General features: G+C 40.8%; 1 long non-coding RNA gene across 12 annotated transcripts in view; it reads left to right on the top strand.

Moving 5' to 3' along the window:
- The first annotated feature begins 321 nt into the window (after nt 1–321).
- Nucleotides 322–22,551, top strand: part of LOC128686901 (uncharacterized) — a 141,085-nt gene continuing 118,855 nt past the window's right edge. For 7 of the 12 annotated variants that reach the window (XR_011393982.1, XR_011393992.1, XR_011394000.1 and 4 more), the window contains exon 1: nt 323–3,821. This is a non-coding gene — a long non-coding RNA (uncharacterized lncRNA). Of the gene's footprint in view, nt 3,822–22,551 lie in introns of all 12 variants that reach the window. The other 5 variants (XR_011393963.1, XR_011393977.1, XR_011393975.1 and 2 more) reach the window with 2 other exon arrangements.

Genomic DNA, 22,551 nt, shown 5'->3' with positions numbered 1-22,551 from the left:
CAAATAATCCACATAAGAGGAAACTGTGTTCAACTTTATAATGCTTCAGTTAAGACACGTGTGCAACATCTGGATATCTTTATTGTAGACGTTTCGCCATCCAGTGGCTTTATCAATACAGATTCTACGACATAATAGGAAGACAGTAGAACTATATACAAAAGATGAGGTAATCAGTCCCTCGGCCTTGGAGTTAGTGTTCACAGCATCGTGGTGGAGGAGAATCTCCTCCACCACAATGCTGTGAACACTAACTCCAAGGCCGAGGGGCTGATTACCTCATCTTTTGTATATAGTTCTACTGTCTTCCTATTATGTCCTAGAATCTGTATTGATAAAGCCACTGGATGGCGAAACGTCTACAATAAAGATATCCAGATGTTGCACATGTGTCTTAACTTTTATATTGTCGGTATTTTATACCTTTCTTGCACATAATGCTTCAGGTTGGATCCACCAAAATGTGTACTTCATGCATTATTTGTGAATTTAATGCTCCATAAATAGAATCTTTGTATATTATTTTTTAGCATTTTTCCTTTCTTATTAACCCTTTGACTGTTTCAGGCCCCTCTCTGAAACTGTCATTCTATGTCGCTCAATTTTTTGAAAAAAAAAAATTTTTTTTTTATGAAATGATAAAGAATCTTTTCCCAATGGTAATGACACCAAAAGTTCGAAATTTGGTCGAAAACTCATGGAATTATGCTCCCGCGAATTTAGCGGTCTCGGCGACATATGAGTATCGGCGATTTCGCTGACTTTGAGCCCTATTTTCAGCCAATTCCATTGTTCCACTTGACCAAACTCATAGCTATTTCTTTAGAACTCCATTTTATCTATCAGCTGAGTACAAGAAACCTCCCATTTACTAATTTGGACTACCCAATATGGTGGTCAGAAATTGGCAATTTTGCCAATTTCACGCAAACTAAAAAAGATGCCAATTTCAAAATAAGGTCCAGAATAAACAAGGTAGACATTCGTGGCACTAAAATAACATATGCTCTGTTCATTAGTCGCACCTCTAGGCCCCTCTTATATTATTATTGCTTTCTATTTTGATTTTTTATTCATACAAAAAAATACAAAATTTACTGTTATGCAGACTACTGCATTATTGTAAAAATGGTATAAATAATATCAGTGCACTAGTGAAAGAGTATTAGACTCCCCAGTTGACATGTATTGGACGTGTGGTGTGATTTATTTACTCCTGAACATTGGTAAAAATCGAACATTTCCGCTACTTAGAGCTCAGCTTCAAGGTCGTTTTCATCGTCAAAGTAATGAAAATCATCTCTACTTCTGTAATATGTTTTCCATTTTATCACCTAAGACCATGAAAACGCGAATACAACGATAAATACTATACGAAAATACACCTCAAAGTCGGCGTTTTATTCCAAAAAAACGATCAGTTTTTTTTTTCTTATTATGCAATGTGTGCTGCGGGTTTTTTTTTATGTGGTGCACACTGACCACACAGACCCATTCTCTCACATGTGGGCCTACCAGCTTTCTCCCGCTTGATTTGAAGCCGCTAGAATTATTGAGTATATACGTCAGAAACATTGGCTCGTAAGACGTATTTATACGTCGAAAACAGTCAAAGGGTTAAGGAAGCGTGACCCCATGGGAAAAAATTATAACATTCCAATCTGCTTCTAGAAGTGAAGGGCCATCACATTTCAAATAAACCACACAATTTCAGTTCCTCTAGTAGTGTGAGCACTACTTTCCGCCTGGAACTTGGGGTTTGGTTAAGTGGTAACCCGGGAGTGGTTTAAAAGTATATTAATCTTAGCATGTAAAGTTTTTGCTTAGTTATTCAATTATTGTAAAGCCAATGTTTCTTTTTTTAATTTCCTGATTTCATATTTCAAGTAGGTTTACTGGATTCAGATATGTCATTAGATGACATATCTGAATTTATAAATGATACAGGTCGGCCATCACTAATCCAGCATCATTGGGACCTGTAGTGTGCCAGATTAGGCGAGTTTGCCAGATTAGAGTGGTTAGGTTAGAGTACACTTAATTAACTTACCAATAAAGACTGCAACATCTTCATTTTCATCACTTTTCTCCTCCATTGGCTTGCTGCTGTGGATTTACAACCATCTTCACAATTTCTGAGTCGGTATGATTCGAGTTAGTATTATGATGAAATTTGAAATTATGCCAGGCCTGGTCGTGGACCAGGCCACGGGGGCGTTGATCCCCGGAATAACCTCCAGGTAGCCAAAATTAATGTCGGATTACTGATGGAACCGGATAACTGATTGCCGGATTACTGATGGTCAACATGTAGTTCAGAGATAGACGAGTGAATGTGCAATTGATATAACTTTTAATGAATTTGCATTACCAACCCCCTTCCTCACCTTTTGAATATGAAATCTTTCCATTCTCCATGTGCAGTATGACCCCTAGGGGTTTAGCACTCATGAATATAGTAACATTTCAGCAAAAATACAAGAGTGCCTGCACTCTGAAGGAGGGGTGTTAATGTTGCAGTTTAAAAACTGTAGTGTAAAGCACCCTTCTGGCAAGACAGTGATGGAGTGAATGATGGTGAAAGTTTTTCTTTTTCGGGCCACCCTGCCTTGGTGGGAATCGGCCAGTGTGATAATAAAATAATAAATAAAATTCAGCCTTTTCTAATGAATATGTAAATGGAATACTGTAAACAAATGGTAGGTCATGAATTGATTTACATTTCAACTTCTAAAGATAAGTTATTCCACTCAGGCTGCCAAAAAACTTGAATATCCCAAGCATTGTGCTAAGTGAAAACTACCTGCTTCAGGGCAATGATTCTTGTATTTTTGCGAATTATCCTATAAATAATGCAATAAATGACATTTATAAAATGGAGATAAGTATTAAAATACCTGCTATATATACAATATAGAATAGTCAAACTACCCACAGTGCTGTGATCGATGTGGGCTTAGTGCATAAAATAATTATGTACTGCAACTTATCGCTTTAGGGATAAATAATTTATTTTTACTTGACAAACTTTTTTTTTATGCTGTTTTGTAAGTGTCAAAGCACCTAAGGAAATGTGTTAAACTGGAGAAAGAAGTATGCAATGAGACCAGTTCCTGAGGTAAGGGGTAAGAGTTACAAAGAGAGACGAGAGGAATTGAATTTAACAACCCTGGAGAACAAAATGACCAAAGACTAAAGCATACAAAATGCTCAGAGGACTTGATAGGGCAGATGACAGGTTGTTTGAGAAGCTGGATACAGGTAATTGAGGGCACAGGAAGTATTTTTTCAGTCAGGGTGGTAATTAGGATGATCTCAACTTGGTGGTGGAGGTAGACTCTATACATAGTGTTAATAATAGGTTTGACAGACTTGACTGAATATGGCAGATTGGACCAGGAGCTGAGACTTGACCCCTGCAATCAGAGAAGAGTACAGAGGCCAATTTTGGCCACAAGAATTTTTTTCTTGTACATTAGCCTAGTAAGTATAATTTGAGTAGTTTTAGTTCTATCTTCAACACAAATTTTATGATTTTGCAGGGAATAAATTGATGAATATATTGTGTAGGTAACTGATAATTAGAAACCTATTGTTCATTTTATACTGTAGTTATTTGACTTCCACTATTCATAAAGGTCTCTCTCTCAACACATGTACATAGTTTTATGATAATGGAATTACTGATTGCAATTAATGAAACAATAGCTGAATTTTGTTTCGTTGGAATGAATATAATGTTTATTGGTAGAAAGCAGATGTTTATACTGTGTATTTTACAGAGAAGTGTTTCAAGAAGAGGAAGAGCAGCCGTAATCATGGTAAGTCTTGTCTTGACGTAAATTCTTTATTTGCCTTATGTTTTGCATTTTTTAATTTAAATACCATATTCACTCTTGTATCTTTTATATTATAAAAAAGTAAATGCTAGGGTTTTGGTGAGAGGGATGGGATTAAATTATGGGGAATCAAATAGAAAGTGGGAGTTGTATATATGTTGATAGAATTACCAACAATATGTAAAGTAAAAGGACTCGTGTGCAACTAATGTGACATTTTATTGTAGCAACGTTTTGCTCTCCAGGAGCTTTCTCAAGCTGTTACAAACAATACATGGACTCAGAGGGTATATATAGGCTTAGTGAGGTGTAATCCTAGTAGTGGTGATAGTAGTAGTAGTGATAGAAGTTTGTAGTAATACAGTGTGGTAGAACAATGAACTTGCACATGAGTAAAAGGATATAAAACCTATTACTTGGGTAACATAAAAATAGGTTAGGGAGAGAGCATGCAGAGCATGGCAGAGAGCATGCATAGTTCCTTTGTATAAAGGCAAAGGGGATAAAAGAGAGTGCAAAAATTATAGGGGGATAAGTCTGTTGAGTGTACCTGGTAAAGTGTATGGTAGAGTTATAATTGAAAGAATTAAGAGTAAGACGGAGAATAGGATAGCAGATGAACAAGGAGGCTTTAGGAAAGGTAGGGGGTGTGTGGACCAGGTGTTTACAGTGAAACATATAAGTGAACAGTATTTAGATAAGGCTAAAGAGGTCTTTGTGGCATTTATGGATTTGGAAAAGGCGTATGACAGGGTGGATAGGGGGGCAATGTGGCAGATGTTGCAAGTGTATGGTGTAGGAGGTAGGTTACTGAAAGCAGTGAAGAGTTTTTACGAGGATAGTGAGGCTCAAGTTAGAGTATGTAGGAAAGAGGGAAATTTTTTCCCAGTAAAAGTAGGCCTTAGACAAGGATGTGTGATGTCACCTTGGTTGTTTAATATATTTATAGATGGGGTTGTAAGAGAAGTAAATGCGAGGGTCTTGGCAAGAGGCGTGGAGTTAAAAGATAAAGAATCACACACAAAGTGGGAGTTGTCACAGCTGCTCTTTGCTGATGACACTGTGCTCTTGGGAGATTCTGAAGAGAAGCTGCAGAGATTGGTGGATGAATTTGGTAGGGTGTGCAAAAGAAGAAAATTAAAGGTGAATACAGGAAAGAGTAAGGTTATGAGGATAAAAAAAGATTAGGTGATGAAAGATTGAATATCAGATTGGAGGGAGAGAGTATGGAGGAGGTGAATGTATTCAGATATTTGGGAGTGGACGTGTCAGCGGATGGGTCTATGAAAGATGAGGTGAATCATAGAATTGATGAGGGAAAAAGAGTGAGTGGTGCACTTAGGAGTCTGTGGAGACAAAGAACTTTGTCCTTGGAGGCAAAGAGGGGAATGTATGAGAGTATAGTTTTACCAACGCTCTTATATGGGTGTGAAGCGTGGGTGATGAATGTTGCAACGAGGAGAAGGCTGGAGGCAGTGGAGATGTCATGTCTGAGGGCAATGTGTGGTGTGAGTATAATGCAGAGAATTCGTAGTTTGGAAGTTAGGAGGAGGTGCGGGATTACCAAAACTGTTGTCCAGAGGGCTGAGGAAGGGTTGTTGAGGTGGTTCGGACATGTAGAGAGAATGGAGCGAAACAGAATGACTTCAAGAGTGTATCAGTCTGTAGTGGAAGGAAGGCAGGGTAGGGGTCGGCCTAGGAAGGGTTGGAGGGAGGGGGTAAAGGAGGTTTTGTGTGCGAGGGGCTTGGACTTCCAGCAGGCATGCGTGAGCGTGTTTGATAGGAGTGAATGGAGACAAATGGTTTTTAATACTTGACGTGCTGTTGGAGTGTGAGCAAAGTAACATTTATGAAGGGATTCAGGGAAACCGGCAGGCTGGACTTGAGTCCTGGAGATGGGAAGTACAGTGCCTGCACTCTGAAGGAGGGGTGTTAATGTTGCAGTTTAAAAACTGTAGTGTAAAGCACGCTTCTGGCAAGACAGTGATGGAGTGAATGATGGTGAAAGTTTTTCTTTTTCGGGCCACCCTGCCTTGGTGGGAATCGGCCAGTGTGATAATAAAAATAAAAAAATAAATATTTCTGTTGAAGGTTGGATTAGGGAAGGCCTGTTTCAGTGTTCATCCTCTGTAATGTGCTTGTGTAGTATTAGCAGAGACTGTGTGATGGCAGGGTTTACTGTTTTCAGGAGGATTCTTGCTAAGACTTCAGAAATGGTGAAGCTGCCTTTGTTTTCTTTAACCCTTAACCCGTAAACGGTCCAAACGTATATATACGTTCATTACCGTAATGCCCCAACTTTTTTGAGAAAAAAAGTTGTTTTTTAATAGGAAAAAAAAGCATATGGTACCCAGGCATCCCCAATTATTTTAATATGGTGCACAGTGACTGCTCACACCCATTCTCGCATGTCTAGGCGAGTCAGGCTTATCGTGGCAATGTTAAATGTAGGACACACAAAACGTATATATACATTTGGACCGTTTACGGGTTAAACTGTTCAAACGTAGATCTACGTTTGGGCTTAGTGCTTCGACCTTTATTTTCTCCATTTTGAAAGCATGTAAAAAAAGTAGTTCTACGTTTGGACAGTTTAAGGGTTAATTGTATTAGAAACAGCGATTAGTGATGATTCAAGGCATTTGCGTCTGCGGAAATTCGTTTCTTTGATCACTAATCAGGCGTCCATGAATTCATGAGATGGCAGGTGGAATTTCAGCATTGTTCAAGTTATCGTTCCGACATGCATAAATCTGTTCACTGAGGCGGGTTTCGAGGTTTCTTGCTGTTTCACCTACATAATCCTGTCACAGCCTCCACAGGGCAGTGTAAACCCCTGCATTGACTGGTTCATGGTGCTTGGATTTTGTCCTGGTTAGATCCTTTATTGAAGTGCTGGAAGCGATGGCAACTCTAGTGTTAGCTTGTGGAAGTACAGTGGACCCCCGCCTTACGAACGCATCACGTTACGTTAAATCCGCCATACGAAGCACTTGAACGCAAAAATTTTGCCTCTGCCCTACGTGATTCGTCCAGGACACGTCCCACGTGTAGCCTCAGCGCCAGTGTTTACAAGCCAGCCATTGCAGTCGCATCTACGCATACATTCAGTACATTTCACATATTCCCAGTGTTTTTAGTGCTTGTAACTGCAAAATAAGTCACCATGGACCCCAAGAAAGCTTCTAGTGCCGTCCCTGTGGTAGAAAGGGCGAGAATTAGTATGGAGTTGAAAATAGAGATTAAGGAAATGTGTGCAAAGTGGGTTGAATTGCAAACCTTTACGAACGAAAATCGCCCTGATACAGCTACTGCAAGCCGTGCTGGCAACCTGTACAATGAGTGTTATGACCCATTTTAGGAAAGTCTTTAAGGAACGGGAGGTACAGAGCTCTATGGACAGATTTGTTGTGCAACAGAGTTCCAGTGACTCAAGATGGCATTAAAAGAAGGGAAGTAACCCCGGATAAGGACTTGCTACCTAAAGTCCTAATCGAAGGGGATTCCCCTTCTAAACAATAACTTCACTCTCTCCCATCCTATCAATCATCACCAGATCTTCAATAAAGGTGTCATGTATTCTATTCTTAGTAGAGTAGTAATTGTGCATGTCTTTTTCAGTTTGTGTAATAAAATTATTTCTTATGGGGAAAATTAATTCGGGTAACGATAATTTCGGCTTACGATGAGCTCTCTGGAATGGATTAATATCGTAAGGCAGGGGTCCACTGTACTTTAGGAACGTTCAGTGCAACCTGGCTGTTGAGAAGAATTATAACTTTGTATGGAGTGGTGTTGGTGTGTGGAGAATTAATGATCTGAAGAGCTCTATTCCTGCAATCTTTGATGAAAGGGAAGGGAAATGTAAATCAGTGAAGGTTTGGTGAATGTATGTGCATTCCTCATAAAGAAACTGAGGACTACAACTTCGGTATGCACTTAGGAAAAATCCAATGATGATGCCTCTTTTGGTCTTTGTATCTTGACTGGAATAGAAGTGTGTGAGATTATTTTTATTTGTAGGTTTCTGTAGGTAGCTTGTCATTGGACTCTTCTTGTGTAAACTGCATTGAGCCTTGCCTGAAGATTCCATACATCAAAACGTTTGGGAGTTATTATGAGGACGTTGTCCATGTAACATAACCAAGTGACGCTTGAGGGGATGATGTTGAAGTATTCAGCCTCTAGGTGTTCCTTGTACAAGTTGGCTAAGACGGCACTGATGGGGACCCCATACCCATGCCCTAGGTTTGTTTGTAGAGTCTGTTATTGAAAGAAAAAGTTGAAATTAATGCAGAGTTCAGTCAGGTCAACAATCAATCAGGACCTTAATGTTCCTGTCCCTCCCGGAGATTTTGTTGACCTGGTGACAACGATGACTATGCCTATATGTACCCTCTGTGTCCATGTATTGTTTGTAACAGCTTGGCAAAGCTCATGGAGAGCAAAATGTTGCATTTGTCCTTTTACTTTACAAAATGGGAGTTGACAGTTATTTTTTGCTGATGCTGTTCTTTTGGGGGAGTCTAAAGAAATGTTGCAAAGGTTAGTGGACAAGTTTGGGAGGCTGTGTAGAGGTAGAAAGTTGAAAGTGAACATCGATGAGAGTAAGGTGGTGAGGGTATCAAACGATTTAAATAAAGAAAAATTGAATATCGCATTGGAGGGAGAAGTGAGAGTTGACTTGTCAGTGACTGGGTTTATGAAGGGTGATGATAACCATAGAATTGAAGAAGGAAAGATGATGAGTGGTGCGTTGAGGCATCTGATGAGACAAAAACCGTTATTCATGGAGGCAAAGAGGGAAATATATCTTGGCAGTCACCTTGATATGACAGTTTAGATGTCACTCCAATCCTCCAATATCCCAAACTTCTCCTTTTAAAAAAGTACAGACATTGTACTTTCAACCTCCAGGACTCGAGTCTTGCTAACCTGTTTGCCTGAATCCCTTCACAAAATATTACCCTGCTCACTCCATCTCCGTTCACTCCTATCTGACACGTTCACACCTACCTGCTGCATGTCCAGGCCCCTTGTACACAAAACCTCTTTTACCCCCTCTCTCCATCCTTTTCTAGGAGGACCCCTATCCCTCCTACCTCCACTGCAGATTTTTGCACCCTCTAAGTCATTCTGTTTTGCTCCAACTTCTCTAAAGGACCAAACCACCACAATAAGCCCTCTGAATAATACTTTGTGACACCACTCCTTCACCTGATTTCCACACGACGAATTCTCTGCATAATACAGTGGACCCTCAGCTAACAGTGGCATCAAGTAATGGCAAATTCATCTTTTTGCACTTTAGCTTAAAAAAAAAATGGCTATAACAACGGCGAGAAACTCGTCTAACGACGTTCATCCCAAACTTGTCCATGGGGCCGGAGCACAGCCTTAGCGTGCCCAGCCATTCCAATACTCCATGTACAGCCAGTGTGCCAGTGTTTACAAGCCGTTTCGGTCGATTCCAAGTGTACCTGCTATATATTTTGTATTATTCCAGTAACTTTGGTGCTTGTAACTGCTAAATAAGCCACCATGGGCCCAAAGAAAGTTTCTAGTGCCAGCCCTGTGATAAAGAAGGGAAGAAACAATAAAATTCAAGAAAAAACTCGTAGCAAAGTACCAAAGTGGAGGAGGAAGAGAGAGGGGAGAATGTGCCTTCTGCAGCGATTCATTGATTCTGTGATATGTACGATACTAAAGCAGCAGGTATCGATGAAGGCTATAGTGCCAGCCAGTGATAAAGTGTAGAATTAACAGTGTAGCAAGTAAGTTAAACGAGTAAGCAATAGAAAAACGGCACGAAAGTAACTCTCCAATGTTGTTGGATGTGTGTACATACGCTGGCCTACTATCTTCTACTACCCTAAACCTCTACCAACATCTCCTCCATCAGACTAACTAATTAAACTAACATCTCCAAGGTAAGTGTAAATATAAAAGTGTAGGCATAAAAGTAAATATTCTTTCTTTCAACACACCGGCCGTATCCCACCGAGGCGGGGTGGCCCAAAAGGAAAAACGAAAGTTTCTCCTTTTACATTTAGTAATATATACAGGAGAAGAGGTTACTAGCCCCTTGCTCCCGGCATTTTAGTCGCCTCTTACAACACGCATGGCTTACAGAGGAAGAATTCTGTTCCACTTCCCCATGGAGATAAGAGGAAATAAACAAGAATAAGAACTAGAAAGAAAATAGAAGAAAACCCAGAGGGGTGTGTATATATGTGCTTGTACATGTATGTGTAGTGGGACCTAAGTGTAAGTAGAAGTAGCAAGACGTACCTGAAAACTTGCATGTTCATGAGACAGAAAAAAGGACACCAGCAATCCTACCATCATGTAAAACAATTACAGGCTTTCGTTTTACACTCACTTGGCAGGACGGTAGTACCTCCCTGGGCGGTTGCTGTCTACCAACCTACTACCTAGGAAAAGTAAATATATTAAGTGTAAATATAAAAGGACCCCAATGGAAATACGTGTCACTGACTTTTTTGGGTTATCCTAGGTACTTTACACATTTGCTGTTATGTATGATAATCTGTGTAACTGTATTTGTGTATACCTGAATGAACTTGTTTATAAATTAAAATGTAAATATTTCTTATTTATAAATTACATACATTGTTCAAGTGTCATGATGGTGCTGGCAAAATCCTCCACCACCACCAACACGGCTTCTCTCAGTGGCGGCCCTTAAACCCAACAATAACACTTACACCATTTACTCCTCTAATACATTGACATATTTTATTTATTCTAGAATATATATCAAGTTTCTATGTTATTAATATTGTTTATAATGTCATGTTAGATGAATTGTGATAGATAAATAAGTCGTAGAAATATTAGCGTCATACTGAAGCATAACAAACTTGTCTTCCTCTTGCTTCCTACGTGTCTGTCATATACCAAGTCAAGTCAGTAAAGATAAGTCAGTGAAGGTAAGTGTGATGTTAAATGTTCATTTATCCATTTTATTAGTGCTTTATATTTTTTGGTCATTGTTTTCTGTATGTATATTTAATCTTTAAAAAAAAATTTTTTTTTGTTAACACTTTTGGCTGTCTGACACGGATTAATTGGATTTCCATTATTTCTTGTGGGGAAAATTAATTCGACTAACAGCTAGCTCTCTGGAACAGATTAATGCCGTTGGTTGAGGGTCCACTGTATTTACACCGCACATTGGCCTCGGACACGACATCTCCACTGCCTCGGTCCTCCTCGCTGCAACATTCACAACCCATAGTTCACACCCATGCAAGTGTTGGTATCACACACTTATACATTCCCTTCTTTGCCTCCATGGATAACGGTTTTCGTCTCCACAGACACCTCAGTGCACCACGTCTTTTTTCGTTCATCAATTCTATGGTTAACCTCGTCCTTCATCAACCCACCTGCTGACAAATCTACTCCCAAGTATCTGAACACATTCACTGCTTCCATATTCCCTCCCTACAACGTGATATCCAGGTTTTCTTTACCTAACTCGTTTGATACCCTCATCACCTTACTCTTATATGTATATGTTCACTTTCACCTTTACACACCCTCCCAAACTAGTCCACTAAGTTTTACCACCTTTTATCAGCATATGTATATCCTTACAGCATCTAATATGATTTTGTAATGCCTGCCTAACTCTAATGCCTCGTTTCATGTTTGGATCAGTGTTCATTTTGAAGTTGCAAGTATCATCTGCTTTTGAAATTGATGTTGATAGTTCATCCAGTGTGAACTTTTGTGGGCACAGCATTTTCTTCTTGATTTTCCTCTTGTTTCTTCATATAAATGTTGCTGATCCATTTCCACAAGTGCTTCAACCTCAAGGTCATTGGAATGAGTCAGTGCATTACCATACACTTAAAGAATCTAAAGCTTCTAATTTGAGGTGATCTTTCCCAAGCTGCACAATGCTTTCATAAACTTTCAGTATGGGATTCAAAACCGGTAAAATCATTGGAATGATGTGGTAAAAGAAATTTCCAAACGGCTCTTGTATTACTCGCAGATACTTCAAGCCATGATTCGTGTGTGTTTTCAGTTAAATTTCGGATATCGTAACCTTTCCAAAAATTCATTTAACCCTTAAATGGTCCAAACTTATATATACGTTCTTGCGCGTAGTGCCCTAAACGTATATGTTCATTTTTATTTTTCCTGCCTTCAAATTTTGCACGATTGGCTTGAGATGCCTTGTCAGCATAGAATGGGTCCTAACATTCATTGTGTGCAGCATTAAAACAATCTGGGACCACTTAGTACCTTGTGGGAGTGCCAGTTAAATTGTGCGCCAGCTAGAGCAAACAGTGCAGCAAACACCGAGGATTCACTGATGTAATGTTATTAACACTCCTCTTTTAAGAGGACAGTGATGTTAACCCCAAGTTTAGGGTCTGTCTATATCTCTGTCTCTCTGTCTTTGTCTATCTGTCTCTGTATCTCTTTCAATCTCTTGTTTATCTGTCTCACAGGTACACAAATACAAGTATACATAGTGTAAATTACCTAGGATAACCCAAAAAATCCAGACAAAGTGCTATACTCTGCTTGAAGATATGAGTAAAGGTGATGATGTAGTCTTGTGGTTCCGAGACAGAGCTAGACGGATAGACAGATAGGGAGCTTGACACAGACAAATACACAGACATATTTGTATACCAGCGAAAACAAAGTGAGGGCGATGCGCATCAAATGTAAGTTCTTAACAGTTATCTCATCACATCACTGTCAGGGGTGGACTTCGTTTTTCATGCTTCAAGGGAACTTATTATTACCTATTATTCTCCTCCTCCTCCTCCTCCTCCTCCTCCTCCTCCTTGTTATTATATACTTCCACATATGCAAAAGATTGCTGGGACATATTAATACTTTGTATATATTCCAAGACAATAGTAAATGGCCAAGGCAGGTGTAAAAGTCTACCTGTCAAGTGTGTTTGTGACAATTTGAGTACAATTTCAGTACCTAATACTAGTGTCAGAGTGTTCTACCGGACTTACATGACAGCGATCATTTTCCAATCATTCTTCTTCATATTCACCACCTTTCCGTAGCCCTCGCTGGCAATTTGATTGGGCAAATTGGGACCTTTACTCGCAACTCGCTGCTTTTAGTGAGGTTCCTTCTTCATCCTCCATTGATGAGCTCCTACACCTCTTCTCGATGTCAGTTTATACCGCAGCTTCTCATTCTATACCCCAAACCTCGTGCAAGCATTCTCAGAAGTGTGTGCCTTGGTGGTCTCCTGCTTGTGCTCGTGCAGTACGTTTGAAACGCGCTGCATGGGGCAGGTACCGATACAATAGAACCAATGAGACATTGATTTTAAGCAGAAGCGTGTGATCGCTCGCCGTGTCATCCGTGATGCTAAATGCACTTGCTGGCGAGACTGTTTCCACCATCACCTCTGCTTCCTCTATGAGTGCAGTCTGGAAAAAAATGAGGAAATTGAGTGGTAGATACTCTCCTGACCCGGCTCCTGTTCTACGGGTTGCCGGTATTGATGTAGCAAACCCTCTTGACGTTGCCATTGAAATTGGCACTCGTCTGTTCCGTATTTCCCGGGGGCTCCATCTGTGCCCCTCGTTTCTTTCCTCAAAGTCTGCCAGAGAGTTAGTTCCTTGGACTTTTCTTCTCTCAGAGAAGAACAGTATAATGTGCCTTTTACACTACAGGAACTGGAGGCGACACTCTCAGCTTGCCGATCATCGGCAGATGGGGAAGACAACATTCATATTCGTATGTTACAACATTTACATCAGTCAGCCCTTGTAGTCCTCTTACACCTCTTCAATCTTATTTGGGCACAAGGAGTTCTTCCCCAGCTGTGGAAATCTGCCATTGTTCTCCCTTTCCGCAAACCGGGTACTACTGGACATAATACAGTACCTCCCACTATCATCCCGTCACTCTTACTAGTGCAGTTTGCAAAGTGATGGAACGTCTGGTAAATCGCCGTTTAATGTGGTATTTAGAGACGCACAACAGTCTCTCCGCTGGGCAAGATGGCTTTCGTAAGGGCCGTTCTACCATAGACCCCTTACTACTCTTGGATACGTATGTTCGTAATGCCTTTGCAAATAATCACTCAGTTATTGCCATATTTTTTGACCTTGAGAAGGCATATGACACAACTTGGAGGTATAATATTTTGGCCCAAGCCCACTCCTTAGGCCTCCGAGGCAATCTACCATCCTTCCTTAAGAAATTTTTAACTGACAGACACTTCCGTGTTCGAGTCAATAATGTGCTTTCCCTGGACTTTGTCCAAGCTGAAGGTGTCCCTCAGGGATGTGTTCTGAGCACAACACTTTTTCTCCTTGGTATAAATGATTTGGCCTCTGCTCTTCCATCCAATATTTGGTCATCACTCTACGTTGATGACTTCGCTATTGCTTGTGCAGGCGCTGAGTGTCATTTCATTTCAGTTTCTCTCCAGCATGCGGGCGACCGTGTTTCCACTTGGGCCACCACACATGAGTTTAAATTTTCCAGTACCAAAACTCACCAAATTACTTTCACTAGACGCTCTGTCATCTCCGATCATCCTTTGTATCTCTATGGCTCCCGTATCCCTGAAAGTGATAGTCAGGTTTCTAGGCCTTCTCTTTGACCGTAGGTTATCCTGGAAACCTCACATTACATCTCTGAAGGCAACTTGTCACAGCCGGCTAAACCTTCTTAAAACCCTTGCTCATCTTTCCTGGGAAGCTGATCGTCGAACTCTGCTTCGCCTGCATTCAGCCCTCATTTTATCGAAACTCGATTATGGTGACCAGATTTATTCAGCAGCCTCTCCTGCTACTCTCTAGCCTTAAACCCATCCATCACCGAGGATAACATATATGCCTTGGTGCTTTTCGCTCTTCCCCTGTTGAGAGCCTCTATGCAGAAGCGAATGTTACATCCTTGTCTGATCGAGGTGATGCCCATTGCCTTCGCTACTATGTACGCTCTCACGATCTCCACAATCCTTCCATTTATAGAATGGTCACCGATATTAGTAGACATTCTTTATTTGTTCGCTGCCCCTGTTTGCTCCGTCCCTTTCCTCTTCGCCTACATTCGCTCTTGTCTTCCCTTCAGTTACCAACTTTATATGTTCATGTAGCATCTCACTTTTCCCTACCCCCCTGGGAAGTTCCAGCTGTTCGGGTCTGTTCTTTCTCACTACCTTGCTCGAAAGCCCAACTGCCTGCGGTGGCTTCCCGCTCTTTTTCTTGATCACTTCCACTCTCATTCTCATGCCATCGCTGTGTACACAGATGGCTCTAAGTCTTCAGACGATGTCGGATTCGCAGCAGTGTTTCCGGACTGCGTCGTGCGAGGGCATTTACTATCTTCGGCTAGTATTTTTACTGCTGAATTGTATGCCATTCTTGCAGCACTTATTTGTATCGCATCTATGCCTGTGTCATCATTTGTGGTAGTCTCAGACTCCCTTAGTGCTCCACAGGCTATACGAAAATTTGATACATCTCAACCCCTTAGTTCTCCGTATCCAACTTTGGCTACGCCGTATCTCTACCAAGCATGAAGATATTCCTTTTTGTTAGGTCACTGGTCATGTCGACGTACAGGGCAATGAACAGGCAGACACTGCTGCACGGTCAGCAGTACATGACTACCAATTTCCTATAGAGGTGTTCCATTTCTGGACTTGTGCTGCAATAGCTACCCACCTTCACTCCCGTTGGCAACAACGTTTGTCAACTCTGCTCGGTAACAAACTTTATTCTGTTAAACCGAGGATAGGTTACTGGCCGTCTTGTCATCAGTGCCGAGGTTGGGAGACCACTCTCTCCCGCCTTCGCATTGGCCACACTCGTCTTACTCATGGGTATCTCATGGAGAGACACCCTGTTCCTCTCTGTGAGCACGAGCACGCAGAATTTACCTCCAACGTCGTCTTCGTTGTACTACTTTCCCTTTACCTTCCCTTCTTGCTGATGGACCCTCCTTTAATCCTGACTGTCTCATTGACTTCTTGACAACGACTGATTTACTCCACAAACTCTGATGATACCTTTCGCACTCCCCTCAGCCCTTTCTAGTTCAGTCTCTTGCTGCCCTTTACCCTTTCACCATCCACTACCCCGCTGTTATCTGTAACCTATTACTCGTCCATCTCCCTTTTGCCACCTGATGCCCTTGCTTCCTGCCCTGCAGCGCTGTATAGCCCTTGTGGCTTAGCGCTTCTTTTTGATTATAATAATAATACTGAACGAAATTGTTCCCATAAGGAATATTGTGAATTAGACTAGTCCATTTCAGACCCCTTAACATACACGTAGAAATGCACTTAGGTAAATACACCTGCATAATTGGTCACGTTGGGAGGTGATCGTAAACCAGGGGTCCACTGTGTGTGTGTGTGTGTGTGTGTGTGTGTGTGTGTGTGTGTATATGTATGTATGTATGTATGTATATATATGTATTTTTTTTTTTTTTTTTTTTCAACAAGTCGGCCGTCTCCCACCGGGGCAGGGTGACCCAAAAAAGAAAAAATCCCCAAAAAGAAAATACTTTCATCATCATTCAACACTTTCACCACACTCGCACATTATCACTGTTTTTGCAGAGGTGCTCAGAATACAACAGTCTAGAAGCATACACATATAAAGATACACAACATATCCCTCCAAACTGCCAATATCCCAAAACCCCTCCTTTAAAGTGCAGGCATTGTACTTCCCATTTCCATGACTCAAGTCCGACTATATGAAAATAACCGGTTTCCCTGAATCCCTTCACTAAATATTACCCTGCTCACACTCCAACAGATCGTCAGGTCCCAAGTACCATTCGTCTCCATTCATTCCTATCTAACACGCTCACGCACGCTTGCTGGAAGTCCAAGCCCCTTGCCCACAAAACCTCCTTTACCCCTCTCTCCAACCCTTTCGAGGACGACCCCTACCCCGCCTTCCCCTATAGATTTATATGCTTTCCATCTAATTCTACTTTGATCCATTTTCTCTAAATGACCAAACCACCTCAACAACCCCTCTTCTGCCCTCTGACTAATGCTTTTATTAACTCTACACCTTCTCCTAATTTCCACACTCCGAATTTTCTGCATAATATTTACACCACACATTGCCCTTAACCCTTTGAGGGTCGACAGGCCCTCTCCGAAACTCGTTCTCAGGGTCGGCCAAATTTAAAAAAAAAAAAAATTATTTTCTCTTATGAAAAGATAGAGAATTTTTCCCGATCATAAAGACACCAAAAGTTTGAAATTTGATAGAAAACTTACGGGATTATGCTCTCGCAAAGTTAGCGGTCTCGGCGATATTTACGCATCGGCGATTTTGCCCACTTTGAGCCCCATTTTCGGCCAATTTCACTGTACTAGTCGACAAAAAACATGAATATTTCGCTAGAACTCCATTTTTTCTATCGAATGGGTGCAAGAAACCACCCATTTATAAATTCAACTATCCAGTACAGTGGTCAGAATTTAGCAATTTTGCCAATTTCACACAAATTTCAAAAGATGCCAATTTCCGAATAGGGTCCAGAATAAACAAGAAAGACATTCCTGACACTAAAATGACATTTCCTCTAGTCATTAGTCACATCTCAAGGTCCCTCTTATATTCTTTTGCTTTCCATTTTGAATTTTTATTCTCACAAAAAATATAAGATTTACTGTTATGCAGACTACTGCATTAGTGTAAAAAATGGTATAAATATTATTGGTGCACTTGTGAAAGAATATTAGACTCACCAGTTGACGTGTATTGCACGCTTGGCACGATTTGTTTACTTTTGAAGTTTGGTAAAAATCGAACATTTCTGCTACTTTGAGCTCAATTTCAAGGCACCTTTCATTGTAAAACCAGTCAAAATCATCTCAATTTCTGTAATATGTCTTCCATTCTATAAAATGAGACCAAGAAAACTAGAATACAACAATAAATACCATACGAAAATACACTGCAAAGTCGCTGATTTATTAAAAAAAAATGGTCAAAGTTTTTTTTTTCTCATTATGCACTGTGTGCTGCAGGATTTTTTTTAGACTGCACACTGACCACATAGACCCATTCTTTCACATGAAGGCCTACCAGCTTTCTCCCACTAGATTTGAGGCCGCTAGAATTTATGAGTACTAGTACGTCAAAAACCCCTACGCGTAAAACGTACTAGTACGACCAAAACCCTCAAAGGGTTAAACAGGACATCTCCACTGCCTCCAACCGTCTCCTCGCTGCTGCATTTACCACCCAAGCTTCACACCCATATAAGAGTGTTGGTACTACTATACTTTCATACATTCCCTTCTTTGCTTCCATAGATAACGTTTTTTGACTCCACATATACCTCAATGCACCACTCACCTTTTTTCCCTCATCAATTCTATGATTAACCTCATCCTTCATAAATCCATCCGCCGACACGTCAACTCCCAAGTATCTGAAAACATTCACTTCTTCCATACTCCTCCTCCCCAATTTGATATCCAATTTTTCTTTATCTAAATCATTTGACACCCTCATCACCTTACTCTTTTCTATGTTCACTTTCAACTTTCTACCTTTACACACATTCCCAAACTCATCCACTAACCTTTGCAATTTTTCTTTAGAATCTCCCATAAGCACAGTATCATCAGCAAAAAGTAACTGTGTCAATTCCCATTTTGAATTTGATTCCCCAAAATTTAATCCCACCCCTCTCCCGAACACCCTAGCATTTACTTCCTTTACAACCCCATTTATTTTTTATTATTTATTATCACACTGGCCGATTCCCACCAAGGCAGGGTGGCCCGAAAAAGAAAAACTTTCACCATCATTCACTCCATCACTGTCTTGCCAGAAGGGTGCTTTACACTACAGTTTTTAAACTGCAACATTAACACCCCTCCTTCAGAGTGCAGGCACTGTACTTCCCATCTCCAGGACTCAAGTCCGGCCTGCCGGTTTCCCTGAATCCCTTCATAAATGTTACTTTGCTCACACTCCAACAGCACGTCAAGTATTAAAAACCATTTGTCTCCATTCACTCCTATCAAACACGCTCACACATGCCTGCTGGAAGTCCAAGCCCCTCGCACACAAAACCTCCTTTACCCCCTCCCTCCAACCCTTCCTAGGCCGACCCCTACCCCGCCTTCCTTCCACTACAGACTGATACACTCTTGAAGTCATTCTGTTTCGCTCCATTCTCTCTACATGTCCGAACCACCTCAACAACCCTTCCTCAGCCCTCTGGACAACAGTTTTGGTAATCCCGCACCTCCTCCTAACTTCCAAACTACTAATTCTCTGCATTATATTCACACCACACATTGCCCTCAGACATGACATCTCCACTGCCTCCAGCCTTCTCCTCGCTGCAACATTCATCACCCACGCTTCACACCCATATAAGAGCGTTGGTAAAACTATACTCTCATACATTCCCCTCTTTGCCTCCAAGGACAAAGTTCTTTGTCTCCACAGACTCCTAAGTGCACCACTCACTCTTTTTCCCTCATCAATTCTATGATTCACCTCATCTTTCATAGACCCATCCGCTGACACGTCCACTCCCAAATATCTGAATACGTTCACCTCCTCCATACTCTCTCCCTCCAATCTGATATTCAATCTTTCATCACCTAATCTTTTTGTTATCCTCATAACCTTACTCTTTCCTGTATTCACCTTTAATTTTCTTCTTTTGCACACCCTACCAAATTCATCCACCAATCTCTGCAACTTCTCTTCAGAATCTCCCAAGAGCACAGTGTCATCAGCAAAGAGCAGCTGTGACAACTCCCACTTTGTGTGTGATTCTTTATCTTTTAACTCCACGCCTCTTGCCAAGACCCTCGCATTTACTTCTCTTACAACCCCATCTATAAATATATTAAACAACCACGGTGACATCACACATCCTTGTCTAAGGCCTACTTTTACTGGGAAAAAATTTCCCTCTTTCCTACATACTCTAACTTGAGCCTCACTATCCTCGTAAAAACTCTTCACTGCTTTCAGTAACCTACCTCCTACACCATACACTTGCAACATCTGCCACATTGCCCCCCTATCCACCCTGTCATACGCCTTTTCCAAATCCATAAATGCCACAAAGACCTCTTTAGCCTTATCTAAATACTGTTCACTTATATGTTTCACTGTAAACACCTGGTCCACACACCCCCTACCTTTCCTAAAGCCTCCTTGTTCATCTGCTATCCTATTCTCCGTCTTACTCTTAATTCTTTCAATTATAACTCTACCATACACTTTACCAGGTACACTCAACAGACTTATCCCCCTATAATTTTTGCACTCTCTTTTATCCCCTTTGCCTTTATACAAAGGAACTATGCATGCTCTCTGCCAATCCCTAGGTACCTTACCCTCTTCCATACATTTATTAAATAATTGCACCAACCACTCCAAAACTATATCCCCACCTGCTTTTAACATTTCTATCTTTATCCCATCAATTCCGGCTGCCTTGCCCCCTTTCATTTTACCTACTGCCTCACGAACTTCCCCCACACTCACAACTGGCTCTTCCTCACTCCTACAAGATGTTATTCCTCCTTGCCCTATACACGAAATCACAGCTTCCCTATCTTCATCAACATTTAACAATTCCTCAAAATATTCCCTCCATCTTCCCAATACCTCTAACTCTCCATTTAATAACTCTCCTCTCCTATTTTTAACTGACAAATCCATTTGTTCTCTAGGCTTTCTTAACTTGTTAATCTCACTCCAAAACTTTTTCTTATTTTCAACAAAATTTGTTGATAACATCTCACCCACTCTCTCATTTGCTCTCTTTTTACATTGCTTCACCACTCTCTTAACTTCTCTCTTTTTCTCCATATACTCTTCCCTCCTTGCATCACTTCTACTTTGTAAAAACTTCTCATATGCTAACTTTTTCTCCCTTACTACTCTCTACAACCCCATCTATAAATATATTAAACAACCATGGTGACATTACACATCCCTGTCCGGGAAGTAGTCTCCCTCTCTTCTACACACCCTAACCTGAGCCTCACTATCCTCATAAAAACTCTTTACAGCATTTAATAACTTACCACCTATTCCATATACTTGCAACATCTGCCACATTGCTCCTCTATCCACTCTATCATATGCCTTTACTAAATCCATAAATGCAATAAAAACTTCCCTATCTTTATCTAAATACTGTTCACATATATGCTTCAATGTAAACACCTGATCTACACATCCCCTACCCACTCTGAAACCTCCTTGCTCATCCGCAATCCTACATTCTGTCTTACCTCTAATTCTTTCAATTATAACCCTACCGTACACTTTTCCTGGTATACTCAGTAAGCTTATTCCTCTATAATTTTTACAGTCTCTTTTGTCCCCTTTCCCTTTATATAAAGGGACTATACATGCTCTCCGCCAATCCCTAGGTACCTTCCCCTCTTTCATACATTTATTAAACAAAAGTACCAACCACTCCAACACTATATCCCCCCCTGCTTTTAACATTTCTGTCATGATCCCATCAGTTCCAGCTGCTTTACCCCTTTTCATTTTACGTAATGCCTCACGTACCTCCCCCACACTTACATTCTGCTCTTTAAAAGATGGTATACCTCCCTGACCAGTGCATGAAATTACTGCCTCTGTTTCTTCCTTAACATTTAAAAGTTCCTCAAAATATTCTCGCCATGTACCCAATACCTCCATCTCCCCATCTACTAACTCCCCTACTCTGTTTTTAACTGACAAATCCATATTTTCCTTAGGCTTTCTTAACTTGTTTAACTCGCTCCAAAATTTTTTCTTATTTTCATTAAAATTTCTTGACAGTGCCTCTCCCACTCTATCATCTGCTCTCCTTTTGCACTCTCTCACCACTCTCTTTACCTTTCTTTTACTCTCCATATACTCTGCTCTTCTTATAACACTTCTGCTTTGTAAAAACCTCTCATAAGCTACCTTTTTCTCTTTTATCACACCCTTTACTTCATCATTCCACCAATCACTCCTCTTTCCTCCTGCCCCCACCCCCCTATAACCACAAACTTCTGCCCCACATTCTAATACTGCATTTTTAAAACTATTCCAACCCTCTTCAACCCCCCCACTACTCATCTTTGCACTAGCCCACCTTTCTGCCAATAGTCGCTTATATCTCACCCGAACTTCCTCCTCCCTTAGTTTATACACTTTCACCTCCCTCTTACTTGTTGTTGCCACCTTCCTCTTTTCCCATCTACCTCTTACTCTAACTGTAGCTACAACTAAATAATGATCCGATATATCAGTTGCCCCTCTATAAACATGTACATCCTGGAGCCTACCCATCAACCTTTTATCCACCAATACATTATCTAATAAACTACTTTCATTACGTGCTACATCATACCTTGTATATTTATTTATCCTCTTTTTCATAAAATATGTATTACTTATTACCAAATTTCTTTCTACACATAGCTCAATTAAAGGCTCCCCATTTACATTTACCCCTGGCATCCCAAATTTACCTACTACTCCCTCCATAACATTTTTACCCACTTTAGCATTGAAATCCCCAACCACCATTACTCTCACACTTGATTCAAAACTCCCCATGCATTCACTCAACATTTCCCAAAATCTCTCTCTCTCCTCTACACTTCTCTCTTCTCCAGGTGCATATACGCTTATTATAACCCACTTTTCACATCCAATCTTTATTTTACTCCACATAA

This window comes from Cherax quadricarinatus, chromosome 1 (genome assembly GCF_038502225.1).
Source record: "Cherax quadricarinatus isolate ZL_2023a chromosome 1, ASM3850222v1, whole genome shotgun sequence".
Classification (NCBI taxonomy): Eukaryota; Metazoa; Arthropoda; class Malacostraca; order Decapoda; family Parastacidae; genus Cherax; species Cherax quadricarinatus.
The sequence above is the reverse complement of the archived record's forward strand: the minus strand, read 5'-3'. Positions and strand labels throughout refer to the sequence as shown.